General features: G+C 38.7%; 1 protein-coding gene across 3 annotated transcripts in view; it reads left to right on the top strand.

The window, feature by feature from the left end:
* Nucleotides 1-7,738: 7,738 nt before the first annotated feature.
* RABGAP1 (RAB GTPase activating protein 1) overlaps nt 7,739-13,505 on the top strand; it is a 135,835-nt gene continuing 130,068 nt past the window's right edge. Inside the window, exon 1 of one of the 3 annotated variants that reach the window (XR_001359584.1) lies at nt 7,739-7,820. The gene's annotated coding sequence lies outside the window, so the exon portion shown is untranslated. The remainder of the gene's footprint in view (nt 7,821-13,505) is intronic. The other 2 variants (XM_014528891.1, XM_014528890.1) reach the window with 2 other exon arrangements.

Here is a 13,505-nt window from a genome sequence, read left to right as displayed (position 1 = left end):
GTTTTTAAATATATTTTTATTGATTTCAGAGAGGAAGGGAGAGGGAGAGAGAGAAACATCGATGATGAGAGTCATTGATTGGCTGCCTCCTGCACGCCCCCTACTGGGGATCAAGCTGGCAACCCAGGCATGTGCCCTTGACTGGAATCGAACCTGGGACCTTTCAGTCCACAGGCGGATGCTCTATCCACTGAGCCAAACCAGCTAGGGCAGTAACATAATGTTTTGTTGCAGTTTTGTAGTATGTTTTTTGTTGTTAATCCTCCCCTGAGGATGTTTTCTCCGTTGATTTTTAGAGTGGGAGGGAGGGAGAGAGAGGGGGACATAAGTAGAGAGATTGGTTGCCACCTGCACTCTTCCCCACTGGGACCTGGGATCCAAACTGCAGCCCAGTAAGTAACATCCACCAGCAATGGAACCCGTGACCCTTCCGTGGTGTGCTGGCTGACACTTTAACAACTGAGCCACACTGGCCAGGCTGTAGTAGTTTTGAAGTATGAGTCTTCCAACTTTATTCTTTTTCGAGATTGTTTTGGCTGTTCCAGGCCCCCTGAAATCCCATGTGCATTTGAGGGTCAGCTTTTACATTTCTGAAGAAAAGGCTGTTGTAGTTTTGATAGAGATTATTTTGAATCTGTGGGTCACTTTTGGTAGTATAGACAGCTTAATTTTAAGCCTTCCTGTCCATGAATACAGAATTACTTTCCATGTACTTAGGTCTTCATTAATTTCAGCAATGTTTTCTAGTTTTCAGGGTATATAATTATTTTTGACTAGAGGCCTGATGTACGAAAATTCATGCAAGAGTAGGCCGTCCTTCCCCCGGCTGCCTGCACCAGCTTCCCTCTGGCACCCGGGACCTGGGCTGGCTTCCCTCTGTCCCAGTTTTGTCAGGAAGGACGTCCAGAATGACGTCTGGAAGATGTCTGGTCTAATTAGCATATTACCCTTTTATTATTATAGACTAGTAACCCTGCACACGAATCCATGTGCCAGTAGCTTGCTGCCGCCCTCCTATAGCTCTCTGCCTGCTGCCCCACCCTCCTGTAGCTCCCCAACCCCTTCATATCTTGCTGCCCTGCCCCTCCTGTAGCTCTCTGCCTCCCACTTGTTTCCTTGCTGCCCTGCCCGCTCCTGTAGCTCTCTGCCTCGCCTTCTGCTTATTTACTGCCCTGCCCGCTCCTGTAGCTCTCCGCTGCCCGCTTGTAGCTCGCTGTCCCACCCTCCTGCTGATCTGGTCAGCGTAATGACCATTTGCATATTACATCTTTATTATATAGGATACTATTGTAAGTGGAATTTCTTTCTTAATTTTCTTTTCATATTGTTGATTGCTGGTGTGTAGAAACAATTGCTTTTTGTGTGTTGATCTTATACCTTGCAACTTTGCTGAATTTGTTTATTAGCTCTAGAAACCTTCATCTTCTATATTTATGATTATGTTGCCTGTGAATAAAGATAGTTTCACCTCTTGGTTTTCCATTTGGATGCCTTCTATTTTCTTTTTTCTTTCTTTTTAAAAATAGCTCTGACGAGAATTTACAGTACAATGTTGAATAGAAGCAGGAATGTAGGTTTCCTTTACTTGTTCCTGATCCTAGAGGGGAAGCTAAACTATTTGAATATTGTTAGCTGTGGATTTTTCACAAACACCTTTATCATATTGAGGAATTTTCCTTCTATAACTAGTTTGCTGAGAGATCTTATCATGAACAGGGATTGTTATCTTCAAGTGCCTTTTCTGTGTCAATTGAGATGATCATGTGTTCTCATGCCCACACCCTCTAGTTTTTTAAAATGTGATATATTACATTGAATTATGTTGAACCTCCCTTGCATTTCTCTGATAAATCCCATTGTGAATATAAATCCCATAGTGAATAATACTTTTAATATATATATTTTTAAATGATTTCAGAGAGAGGAAGAAAGAAGGAGAGAGAGATAGAAACATCAATGATGAGAAAGAATCATCAATTGGCTGACTCTTGCACACCCCCAACTGGGGATCGACCCTGAAACCCAGACATGTGCCCTGACCAGGAATATGAACCGTGACCTACTTGGTTCATGGATCAACACTCAACCAGTGACACACACCTCCTGGGCTGAATAATCTTTTATTATACTGTAGGTGGTGGGGAGAATGTACTATGTAAATTGGGAAAGAATGTGTATTCTGTTGTTGGATAGATTGTTTTTTTTGTTGTTGTTGTTTTTTTTAAATATATTTTATTGATTTTTTACAGAGAAGAAGGAAGAGGGACAGAGAGTTAGAAATCAATGAGAGTCCTGCACGCCCCCCACTGGGGATGTGCCCGCAACCAAGGTGCATGCCCTTGACCGGAATCGAACCTGGGACCCTTGAGTCCGCAGGCCGATGCTCTATCCACTGAGCCAAACCGGTTCGGCTAGATTGTTTTTTATGTATTTGTTAGGTGTACTCTGTTTATTGTGATGTTCAAGTCCTCTACTTCCTTACTTATCTTCTATAGCTTGTTCTATTTATTGTTATTATTAATTTAAAATATATTTTATTGATTTTTTACAGAGAGGAAGGGAGAGGGATAGAGAGTTAGAAATATCGATCAGCTGCCTCCTGCACACCCCCTACTGGGGATGTGCCCGAAACCGAGGTACATGCCCTTGACCAGAATCGAACCTGGGACCCTGAGTCCGCAGGCTGACGCTCTATCCACTGAACCAAACCAGTTAGGGCAAGTTTATAATTTTATGTCATCATGCTTTATTGAACCTTTTGTTAATATATAATGACCTTCTTTGTCTCTTGTAACCTATTTATTTATTTATTTACTTTTGTTATTGTAACCTTTAAAAAAAAATTACATCTCTGTTTTGCATATCTCAGTATAACCAACCCAGCTCTCTTTTGGTTGCTATTTACATGAAATATCTTCTATTTTATCCTTTCACTTTCAACTAATTAATGTCTTTGGATCTAAAGTGAGTTTCTTCTAGCCCAGTTAGTGTAGCTTAGTGATTGAGCATCGACCCCTGAACCAGGAGGTCATGGTTGATTCCCAGTCAGGGCACATGCCCTGTTTTTGGGCTTGATCCTCAGTAAGGGACATGCAAGAGGCAGCCAATCAGTGATGTTTCTCTCTCATCATTGATGTTCCTCTCTCTCCCTTCCTCTCTCTGAAGTCAATAAAAACATATTTTTTAAAAGAATATTTAAAAAATAAAGGGAGTCTCTTCTAGACTGCATATAGTTGGATCATGGTTGTTTTTTAATCTATTCTGCCCATCTGTCTTTTGATTGGAGAGTTTTAGCAATTTACATTTCAAGTAATTACTGATAAGGAAGGATTTCTTTCTGCCATTTTGCTATTTGTTTTCTATAGGCCTTATAGCTTTTGTGCCTTCATTTTCTTCATTATTGCCTTTTTCTGTGTTTATTTGATTTTTGTTATGTTTTGATTCACCTGTCATACCCTTCTGTGTTTTCTATAGATATTTTCTTTGTGGTTGCCGTGAGAATAACATTTAATAGCCCAAAGTTATAACATTCTAATAGAATTGATACCAACTTCAATACCATACAAAAACTCCTACTGTACAGCTCTGTCCTCTCTTCCTATTATTGATGTCATAAATTGCATCTTTAAACATTTGTGTCCAATAATATAGATTAATATTTTTATGCATTTCTCTTTTAAGTCATGGAGAAAATAAAAAATGTACCTACAAGTAATAATTACAGTAATACTTGCTTTTATAATTGTCCATGTATTGACACTGAAAGGAGATCTTTATTTCCTCCTATGGCTTCTAGTTGCTGTCAAGTGTCTTTTCAGGTCAACCTGAAGGATTCCCCTTAGCATTCTTGAAGGGCAGGTTCAGTGGTAACTAACAGTAACAAACTCCTTTGACTTTTTTTAAAATTAGGGAATTTGTTAATTTCTCCCTCATTCAAAAAAAAATCTTTTTATTGATTTTCAGAGAGAGGAAGGGAGATGGGGAGAGAGAGAGAAACATCAATGATGTGAATCATCGATCGGCTGCATGCCTCCCACCAGTGATCCAGAGATCCAGCCCACATCCTGGACCTGTGACCTGGAATCATGACCTCCTGGTTTATGGGTCAACACTCAACCACTAAGCCACACCAGCTGGACTCTCCCTTATTTTTGAAAAACAGTTTTGCTAGATAAAGAATTCTTTGTCAACACTTTTTTTTTTCTGTCAGCACTTGGAATATTATCAACCCACTACTTTCTGGCCTCCAAGGTTTAGGATGAAAAATTGGTTGTTTATCTTACGGAGGGTCCTTTGTATGTGATTAATCATTTCTTTCTTGCTACTTTCAAGATTCTTTTCTTTGGCTTGCTACAGTTTGATAATTATTCTTCCTCCCCTTTCTCTCTTCTCCTGGGATTCCCACAGGGGTATTTTGTTTCTCTTGACAGTGTCCAATAGATCCCTATGCCTCTGTTCATTTTTCTTTCTGTTTTTCTTTTTCTGTTCCTCAGATGGAGTAGGAAGTGCAAGGAACTCATCTCTCTATCTAGATAACAATTGTCCTGGCAGAATCTCAAGTAACTATTTTGGAACTCTGGAGTCTATTTGAAAACTTGCATTTTCCAGGGGAAGGCTTGGTTGGTAAATTGAGGTTCATTTCAGTGTCAGTCTTCAGTGTGATAACACCTAACCATCTCTTACCCCTTCAGGTTGTGGCAGGCAATCATCTTTACATTCAAGCGTGCTTGCTGGAGCCAGGATAGGAAATAAGAACCTTGTTCTCCAAATACTTGAGTTCTGTATTATATGACATACTAGAGGCCCGGTGCACAAAAATTTGTGCACTCGGGGGGAAGAAATCATATCTCAAATATTACCTATGGTATGTGCTAGCCCAAAATGTTTGACTTCAATCCATTGAAACTTGAGATATAACTAGAAATCATATCTCAAGGAAATACAAGGTCTAGAGCAAGCATGTCAGACTCAAGGCCTGCGGGCCGCATGTGGCCCACAACGAATATGTTTGTGGCCCAGCTAATATAATTGTATGTAAGAAACATTTTAATAAAAATTTTGTAACTTGTTACAATATCCTGTTATACATAATTATTAATAACCAACTACAACGTTTGCTAATGACTGATTACTGTAAACATGTTGCATTCATTTCCCTTACTTGCCTTACCTGCAGGTGCACCATTTCTCTCCACTAATACTAGCAGCGAATATTTTAGCAGTTGATTGCCATGTCATTAGCCTTGTACTGACTTGTTTGGTGTGCACAACAGGAAATATTTCACTTTTGGAGAACAAGAAAAATAGGTTTATTTGCGTTGCGCTTATTTGTGCAGTTATTCAGTGTCTGGTAAGTTAATGTTCAAGAAAAAATATTAATTTTTATTAAAATGTTCTATTATTTTGTTAACGATTACTCATTTATTTCAGCCCTTTGTATTCAGCATGTCTCTATCGAAATAAACCTATGTTTCTATGAAAATTGAAGCTTTGTTTTTTTGCAGCCCACATTAACTTAAATCTTGTTTATTTGGCCCATGTTAGTCTTTGAGTTTGACATGTCAGCCGAGTTTGACATGCTTGGGAGAGGAACAAACTCAGTGATGAGGAAGCAAATATTTGGATTCAGAAGGAGCTTAAAGTGGTCTAATTTCTTTAATAAGCCAATGCCTTTAAATTTTTTTCTTAAGGGCTAGATTAAGAAATACTTGGGAACACTACTAGAAGCAATATGTGGCCCTGGATTTGATACTAACTTGGGAAAACTAGCTGTTAAAAAATGTATTGCAGGTAACAGAAAATTGATTATAGTTAGGTATTAAATGAGAGGAAGATTTACTGAAATATTACTGATTTGGGAAAGCCAACAGGAAAAACATTGTTAGGTTGATATAAAATTTGAATATGATCTAGGAATTATATGAGAGGAAAAGTGACTGAAATAATGTATATGTTGTTCGTTGACTAAAGTAGATTTCTATACTGTGACCTCATTTTGAAAAACTATGTTGACACAGAAGGATGTATTAAAGTATTAACATTGGTGGTGGGAATGTGATATTTTTATTTGTTATTTTAGCGTGTGTGTATTTTTCTCCAAGATGTACTATTCTGTAATAAAATTTTGTCTCAAAATTTTCTCTTAAGGTTTACCATATATATTGGGTTCAGGACATTTTAAATAAAATTTTGTCTCAAAATTTTCTCTTAAGGTTTACATATATATTGGGTTCAAGACATTTTACTTTCTTCCTAATACTGTATCTTTTAAATAGGTATTATTACTATATAAGTGTATAAGGAGAAAAGGAACAGAACTATTTCTTGAGGGAGTTTAGCTAGTCTATTGTGACAGACAAGTCACAAAGAGGACTGTAACAGAACAGCTTTTTCTCTGGTTGATCTCGATTCAGTATCCACAGGAAAACATTGGGAATGAGTCATTCACCAGGAAAAGAGCATATGCTATTTGAATTAAAAGCAAAGAGTAAGGAAGAGGTTGTAGAATTATAAATTATCAAGACTGAAATAGCACCTTTAATCATTGTTTTTATTTCCAACTACATTGTAAACTTATTCAGGACAGGGAATTCAAAATTCTTTACTGTTGCAGCCAAAGGTAAACTGAGTGGGGAGGGGGGGTGAAAGGATTAAGGAAAGACAGACAAGAGAATGAAAGCTGGGTCTCGGTGGGACGCTGCTCCCTGATGAGGAGACAGCGCCAGCACCCACAAGCCCTGTCTTTATTTTATAGCAGATGCCACGAGTAGGGGTGTGATCACTTTGTTTACAGCATTCTTGTGAGTTCCAACCTCACTCAACTACATGCACCTGAACTCTAGCACAAGGCACGCGGGGCCACGTGTTTGGACCATAGGTTCAGGCTTACTACCACAGCCGTTGGCTATGATTGTGCTGGGAGGGCCCTGACCTCCAGCTGGGACTTGCACATGGCAATGAGAGGACCCTGTCCTTTCATTAGTCCGAGGCTTGATCCTAGCCAAAACACCGTAGCCGCGCCCCATACTTTACATTGTCGTTGCTCCATAGTCTACTTTTGAATGATTTTCAAATAAAATTCCAGCCGCATTTTCGATTAACACTGAAACAACCTTGTTCATTTCTGTGCTATTCTGCGTGCCTCTAATAATAAGCTCAAGACCTTGGACAGAGAGTCACAAGTTTTACTTCTAGACTTAATTCTCTAACTTAGGTTGGGCTCCTTTGTAAAACGAGAAAAGTCAGGTTCTCATATGTTTGTAGTAAAGCCAAATAAGATATCCGGGACCCATCACTATCCTTGGCACATTCGTGCGCTCTCAATAAAGGCCAGGTGCGTTAACTAACACTGTTAAGCGCTGCTTTTGAAGAAGTACTCAACGTGAAAGGTGAGCAGAAGATTCCCTGCTCAAAAGGTGCTAGCAGCCTGCTTCCTCTCCCGCTCCCTCCTAATCCCTCCATCCCCGTCCTGCTTCCAGTCCCTGCTCAGCCACACAGCCACTACCTGTCCAAGCCCACCGGCCACAGGGCTTGTCGCCAGTGTAGACCCCGCGCAGGCGCAGACTAGGGGCGGGCTCAAAGCCCAGGTGGGGCGTCGAGGAGAGGAAGTACGCCCTCGCCGCTTGTTGTTGGACCAATGGGGCGGCGCGGCTCAGCCGCGGACCTATGGCACGGGGCGGGAGGCGGGCAGAGAGCGGAAAAAGCCGCTCTCACGTGAATAGGGGGCGGGGAAGACGGGGGCTGGGCAGCTAGGGAGGCCCAGGCGACGAAGCCTCCCGGACGGCGAACGGCAGGCGGTGGAGGAGGAGACGGCAGGTCGGGTAGGGCCGCGTTTCCCCTCCTCCTCCTCCCACCTTCCCTCTACCAAGCCAGGGGGTATCCTCTGCGAGGAGCCAGCCTGTGTTCCCATCCCGCGGGCCTGGGCCGGCGAGACTGCGTTCAGCTCCTTCGAAGAGCCGTGTTGTGAGGGGAGCTGTGATTGGGGGGAGGGGAAGCTGCGGCGGAGGGGAGAGGGCGCATGCGCAGGTGGGAACGCTCTCGGCGCCCCTGCCCAAACCGGTTCCCCCTGTCTTGGGTGGGTGTCTGTCTGCAGAGTCTTACACTTGTGGCTGCCCCTCTGGGCCCCTAGCAAAGCCGGTTTGGCTTTTGACTTTAATGTTTTGGGCCAGGTCCTGTGTGGGCATCTGGCCTCTTCCTCCGCCTCAGTTTCTCCCTCTTGCCCCCAGGGCCCGTATCAGACTTAGGCTGGCCTCGGCCCCGGCCAGTCTTCCTGGGCTGTGACTCATTTGAAAGACTTGCTTTCTTGTGTGGATCTGCCATCTCGTGCTGGCCTTACCATCTCATTTTCCCCGCCTAAACTTCAAGTGTCTGCGGCATCCCACTCGCCCCATCTTCTTTAAATATCTGCTCCCAATACTTCCTTGCTGTGGATGCAAACTTCAGGGTTTTAGGTGTTAAGCCAGAAAATAACCAGACTTCCAGGAATTCGCTGTCCATTGCCTGGTAGTACTTTGGTCAGTATCATTCAGACTGTTACCGTCTGCACCTGCTTTTACAGGCATTTCCATACTAGGGGTACTCGGGGATTCTTTTAATTTATATTGGAAGCAAAAGTAATCGTGATACTGGTACTCACACTACTCGTTCTCCGTTAGTTCAAAATCCTGTTCCAATTTGAATGTGAGATATTTTAGCTTTTGCTATTTTTATCAATGGGGAAAAAAAAACTGCCAGGGATAGGTTTCATAATTATTTTGTTATTTTCACTCTAATAAACACCTGTATTCACATACGTGTGTGTGTGTGTGTGTGTGTGTGTGTTTCCAGCTGCTTTGTTTATTTAGGAAGTAAAAAACAATGGAGGGTGACTTGAACTGTGTCACATTAAACTGATGTTTGAAAAGTAGTTGAAAAAAGGCTTAGTTGCCAAGGAAGTGCACATTTAACTTAAAAAAAAAAGAGGACCTGTTGGTGGAGAGTGCTGTTTTATATATTTTGAAGGCTTTTAAGTAGTGTTTACTCAAACTGCAAATGAATAAGGGAGAGAATTCTTTGTGATCTTGCTTTGTAGAACTCAGTTTGCATTGGTAAATTTTGAATCCATGATTGATTTGTATGGGTAACATTTAAAATTCATAAGTGGCTTTAATAGGATGTATCAACTCAAATTTGTAATTGAACTGTTGCTATTTTTTGGTACATTTCCTTTTTGTTGTTTTAGTTTTATAATTCAGTTTACAGTTAATTAACTCGTTGGTGTTAAGGTATATATTTGTCTGGATAGTTAACCTATAACTATATACACATTTTGGCCTTTTTTGGCATGGTGTTCTATTAGCAGTTTACAGGTGCTTAATCTGGATTAAGAGGTAATTTAGTGATACTGTAAAAGTGAAGGCACCTGCTTATCTTTTCTACTGCATATTAAAAGAAGTGTATTCTGCATATTATTTACATGAGGGTGACATGATTTTCCACAAATATATATCAACTTTACAGCCCAGATTCTTTAAAGAAGTCATTGTCTTTTATTGAGTATATTTCCAGCTAGACTTTGCAGCCCAGATTCTTTTAAAGAAGTCATTGTCTTTTATTGAGAATGTGTCCAGCTAAAATAAAGCCTGCTTTGAAGGTCTCATCATTTCACAGTAATTGTTTTAACAAGTGACCGTTGACTGCAGGCTTCAGAAAATAATTCATTTAAATTGGTGCTGCTGTTGAGTGTGCTGAGGTTTTGACATAGGCTGCCTATAATATCTGTGTAGTTTTCAATATAATCAGATATCATTAACGTTTTCAAGCATGTGGAATAAATGAATAAAACTCATATCATCTTTCTTGGTGATAAAACTCAAATATTAAAGACATACTAATTTAACCAACATAGATAACTCATAGTTGGGCATGACATTTAGGTGCTTTGTATGTAATTGCCTTGTTTTATTGGTTTTCCATAGTTAGGTCCTAAAGAAAGAAAATCCAAGGCTAAAATAAAGAGTCATGTCCATTGGTATATATGAAAAAAAACACAAAACAGTGTATCAATTTAACAGCTGTTTCATTTTGCAATAATTTGGTTACCTTGTTCTGTCCCTCCTGCCCTCTTGTTTTCTGATCATCCTCAGATCATTATTCTTTAGAAAACTTGTAAGTCAAAACAATATTAGATAGACATTTAAACTTACATTGTAACCTCTCTTGTTGACCCTAACAGCTATGTTTCTCTTTGTGTGCAAAGACTGACCAAATATGGCAGTTTGCAAGTCATTAACACTTTAGTTTATAGAATTTAGCTTGGTAAGTTTTTCTCTTTCCAAAGCAACTGTAATACTTTGAGGTAGTCAACAGTGAGAATTTCTTAATGGTTCTTTATATCATATTAGAGTTCTATAAGGCCTAACCTCCCCCCACCCCAATCCCTTTTTCTATGGATCATTAAATAGTAAAAGTAAAACTTGTTTTCAAGTTCATGCATGACATTAAATAGTGTATATTACCTTGGCTTTAAAATGTGAAGGAGTATATCTTAACTATATTTTTGAAACTTCTTTTTCCCATTTTCCATTATTTATACATTTTGGTAATTATAACAATCAACCTATGGTTATAATTTTCCATTTTCTGAGGATGACCTTTATATCAGGGAAAGAAATTGATTTGCAGAATCTTTCTTAGGGGATATATTGTAAATATCATCAAGGGTATTAGAGACAGCATTTAAGGCTAAATTGGTTTGAAAGTTGGGTATTTCTGTAATACTACTGTAGGGAAGAGGCTTGAGTTAATCATTTTAATATTTTTACTGTATAGGCAGTAAACTCTATATGCCCTTGAAGTATGCTGATAAATGGATTCTGGCAATGTAAGAGTAGGAACATGTCACATAAACCCCTTTGCTGTGATACACAATTGTCTATGAATAGACCTCTGATATATCTGCAGAAGAGAAATGGTATGGTTATATCTTTATTGTACTTACCTGTTCAGTTCTCTGTGAATTGAAGAAAAGGGTGATTTCTGTCTAAAATTGTTCCCTAGCAGAAAGTTTTATTTTTGCTTTTGCTTGTGAGAAAAGATCTTTTCAGATAGTTTTAAAAACACCTGTGGAACTTGAATATTTATTAAAATTTTTAATATTATGCAGTGCCTATTCCAGTGCTGTTAATGAAGATGCTCAGAAAATGTTTATTGATTGCCCATACTTGTCAAATGTTTCACCATCCTTGTGAAACTGTGGACCAGGGTCTTTTGTTTTTATTTATTTTTTTATCAGAAAGTGCATGAAACATGTGTCTTTTGCCAAACATTTGTGGTTTGTCTATACACATTCCCCTGAAAATCATAGGTCATAGAAAGGAGAAACCATATTTATTGCATATATCTTAGGCTTTGGTTATCTATCAAATGATTTGCTTGCATGGCATTAAATTCACATAGTTTAAGGAGAAATGAGTAATATAAATGTTTCAGATTTGAGTGTAGACAGGTTGATACTCTAAATGGGATAGATTCGTTTTCTTCACTGTAGATGAGAAGAAAACATATGACTAATTTCCTAAAAGTAAGAAAAGTTTTTGAATGATTCTGTATTGCTCAAAAATATTCACATTTTTATATTTATAAAATGAATTATATTATGCTTTAGAAATTTGTTTCAGAATAAGTAAAGACAAGGTTACCTCTAAAAAATATCTATATTAACAAGGTCAGAAATACAATCTGACCTTGTGAATGAGTAGTACAATAATATTAAGCTGACTTTTCCTGTGTTCCCAGAGATAAGTGTCTGTTGTGGAAATGCCATCCGAATAATTTAAATATTTCGTTTCAGAGCTACTGTGTTGAAGTGAAGCTTACCTAGAGTTCTGGGGGCGGGGGTGGTGGGGGGAGTTCTGTTTCCTGAAGTAGCCACAGGAACATGGGGGAAACCACTTATATGGGCTAGTTTTTTCAGGTGTCAACATAATTGCACTTAATCAGTAGTGTTAAATGAGTTTTAGGTGCTTTTCATCTCCTGGTCTTACATCTTCTGTCTTTCACTGACTAGAGGTATCAGTATATAGAGAGGAGAGTGTAAACTTTAGAATAAAAATGATTTAGATTTCCCAAGTCTGCCACTTACTGAGTATATTATATAACTAAAGGTAACCTACTTAATGACTCTGAGACTCAGTTTCTTCACTTGTAAAAATGGAACTAATGCTTCCATCAAGGATTAGGACTTGAAAGCACCTGGCATCCCTGCTCCTTTCCTGGATACTCTCATTCACGAAATAATAGAAAGGGTTCAGTCCCCTCGTTTTACATATGAGAAAACTGAAGCTATAATATCATGTATTGTATATCAAAAAGGACTAAGAAGTTCAACTCCCAGTTGTTGTTGTTTTTAAAACCAGACTGTTGACTTTTAAAAGTCTTAATGAAGCTTGATTATTCATGAGAAAGTGAGAAATAACTCTGAAAACATTGGCTGTCTTCTTTAGGCACTTTACTGATTTTGTGAGTTTTATTCTATTAAGTTACAACCAGTCTTTAAAAACTTTTATTGACCAATGAATGGATAAACAAAATGTGGCATATACATACATTGGAATGTTATTGAACCTTAAAAAGAAAGGAAATTCTGACACAGGCTACAACATAGATGAACTTTGAAGTGATATATGCCAGCCATAAAAAGACAAATATTGGTATGATTCCACTACTTATATGAGGTCCCTGGAGTAGTAAAATTCATAAAGATAGAAAGTAGAGTATTGGTTGCCTGTGGGAATGGGAGTTATTGTTTAGTGAGTGTTATTGTTTAGTAGGTGTTATTTCAGCTGAAGAAGATGAAAAAGTTATAGCAGTGGATGGTGGAGATGGTTGCACAACGATGTGAATGTACTTAATGCCACAGAACTGTACATTTAAATATGGCTAAAATGGTAAAGATTATGATGTTATGTATATTTAAGCACAATTTTAGAAGATTAAAATTTTTAAAATATTTTAAAAATTAAAAAAAACTTAAGATAATACTTTTGTCTTACAAATTCCTATATTCCTAAGGTGTTTATTTTTTTTAGTTCATCTGGAATTGAACTAAAAGAATAACTCCATAGTTTAAGGAAGTAAATTGTCACAGGCATTATAGGTTAAATTTTGCCTGACTTACGTAGATAAAGTGGTTTAACTTGCCTAAGTGCTGTAGGCCCAAAATTAATAAGTTTTTTTTCTTTTGTTTTTGCTTTTATAAGCTAAGCTAAAATTATTCAGAAAGCTTACATTAATATGGTTCTCAAAGAATTACTTTAGCCCTCAAATTCAGAGTCAGACTTAAATGAAGACACACATCTATTGTTTAGCAGTTAGTGTGGTGATGGAAAGGAATTTATTTTTATAAATAAACTAGAGGCCTGGTGCACAAAAATTTGTGCACTTGGTGGGGGGGGGTTCCTCAGCCCGGCCTGTGCCCTCTCGCAGTCTGGGACACCTCGGGGGATGACCACCTGCTGGCTTAGGCC

Source organism: Myotis brandtii, unplaced genomic scaffold (assembly GCF_000412655.1).
Source record: "Myotis brandtii unplaced genomic scaffold, ASM41265v1 scaffold658, whole genome shotgun sequence".
Lineage (NCBI taxonomy): Eukaryota > Metazoa > Chordata > Mammalia > Chiroptera > Vespertilionidae > Myotis > Myotis brandtii.
Note: the sequence above shows the minus strand (reverse complement) of the source record. Positions and strands in the feature narration are given on the sequence as shown.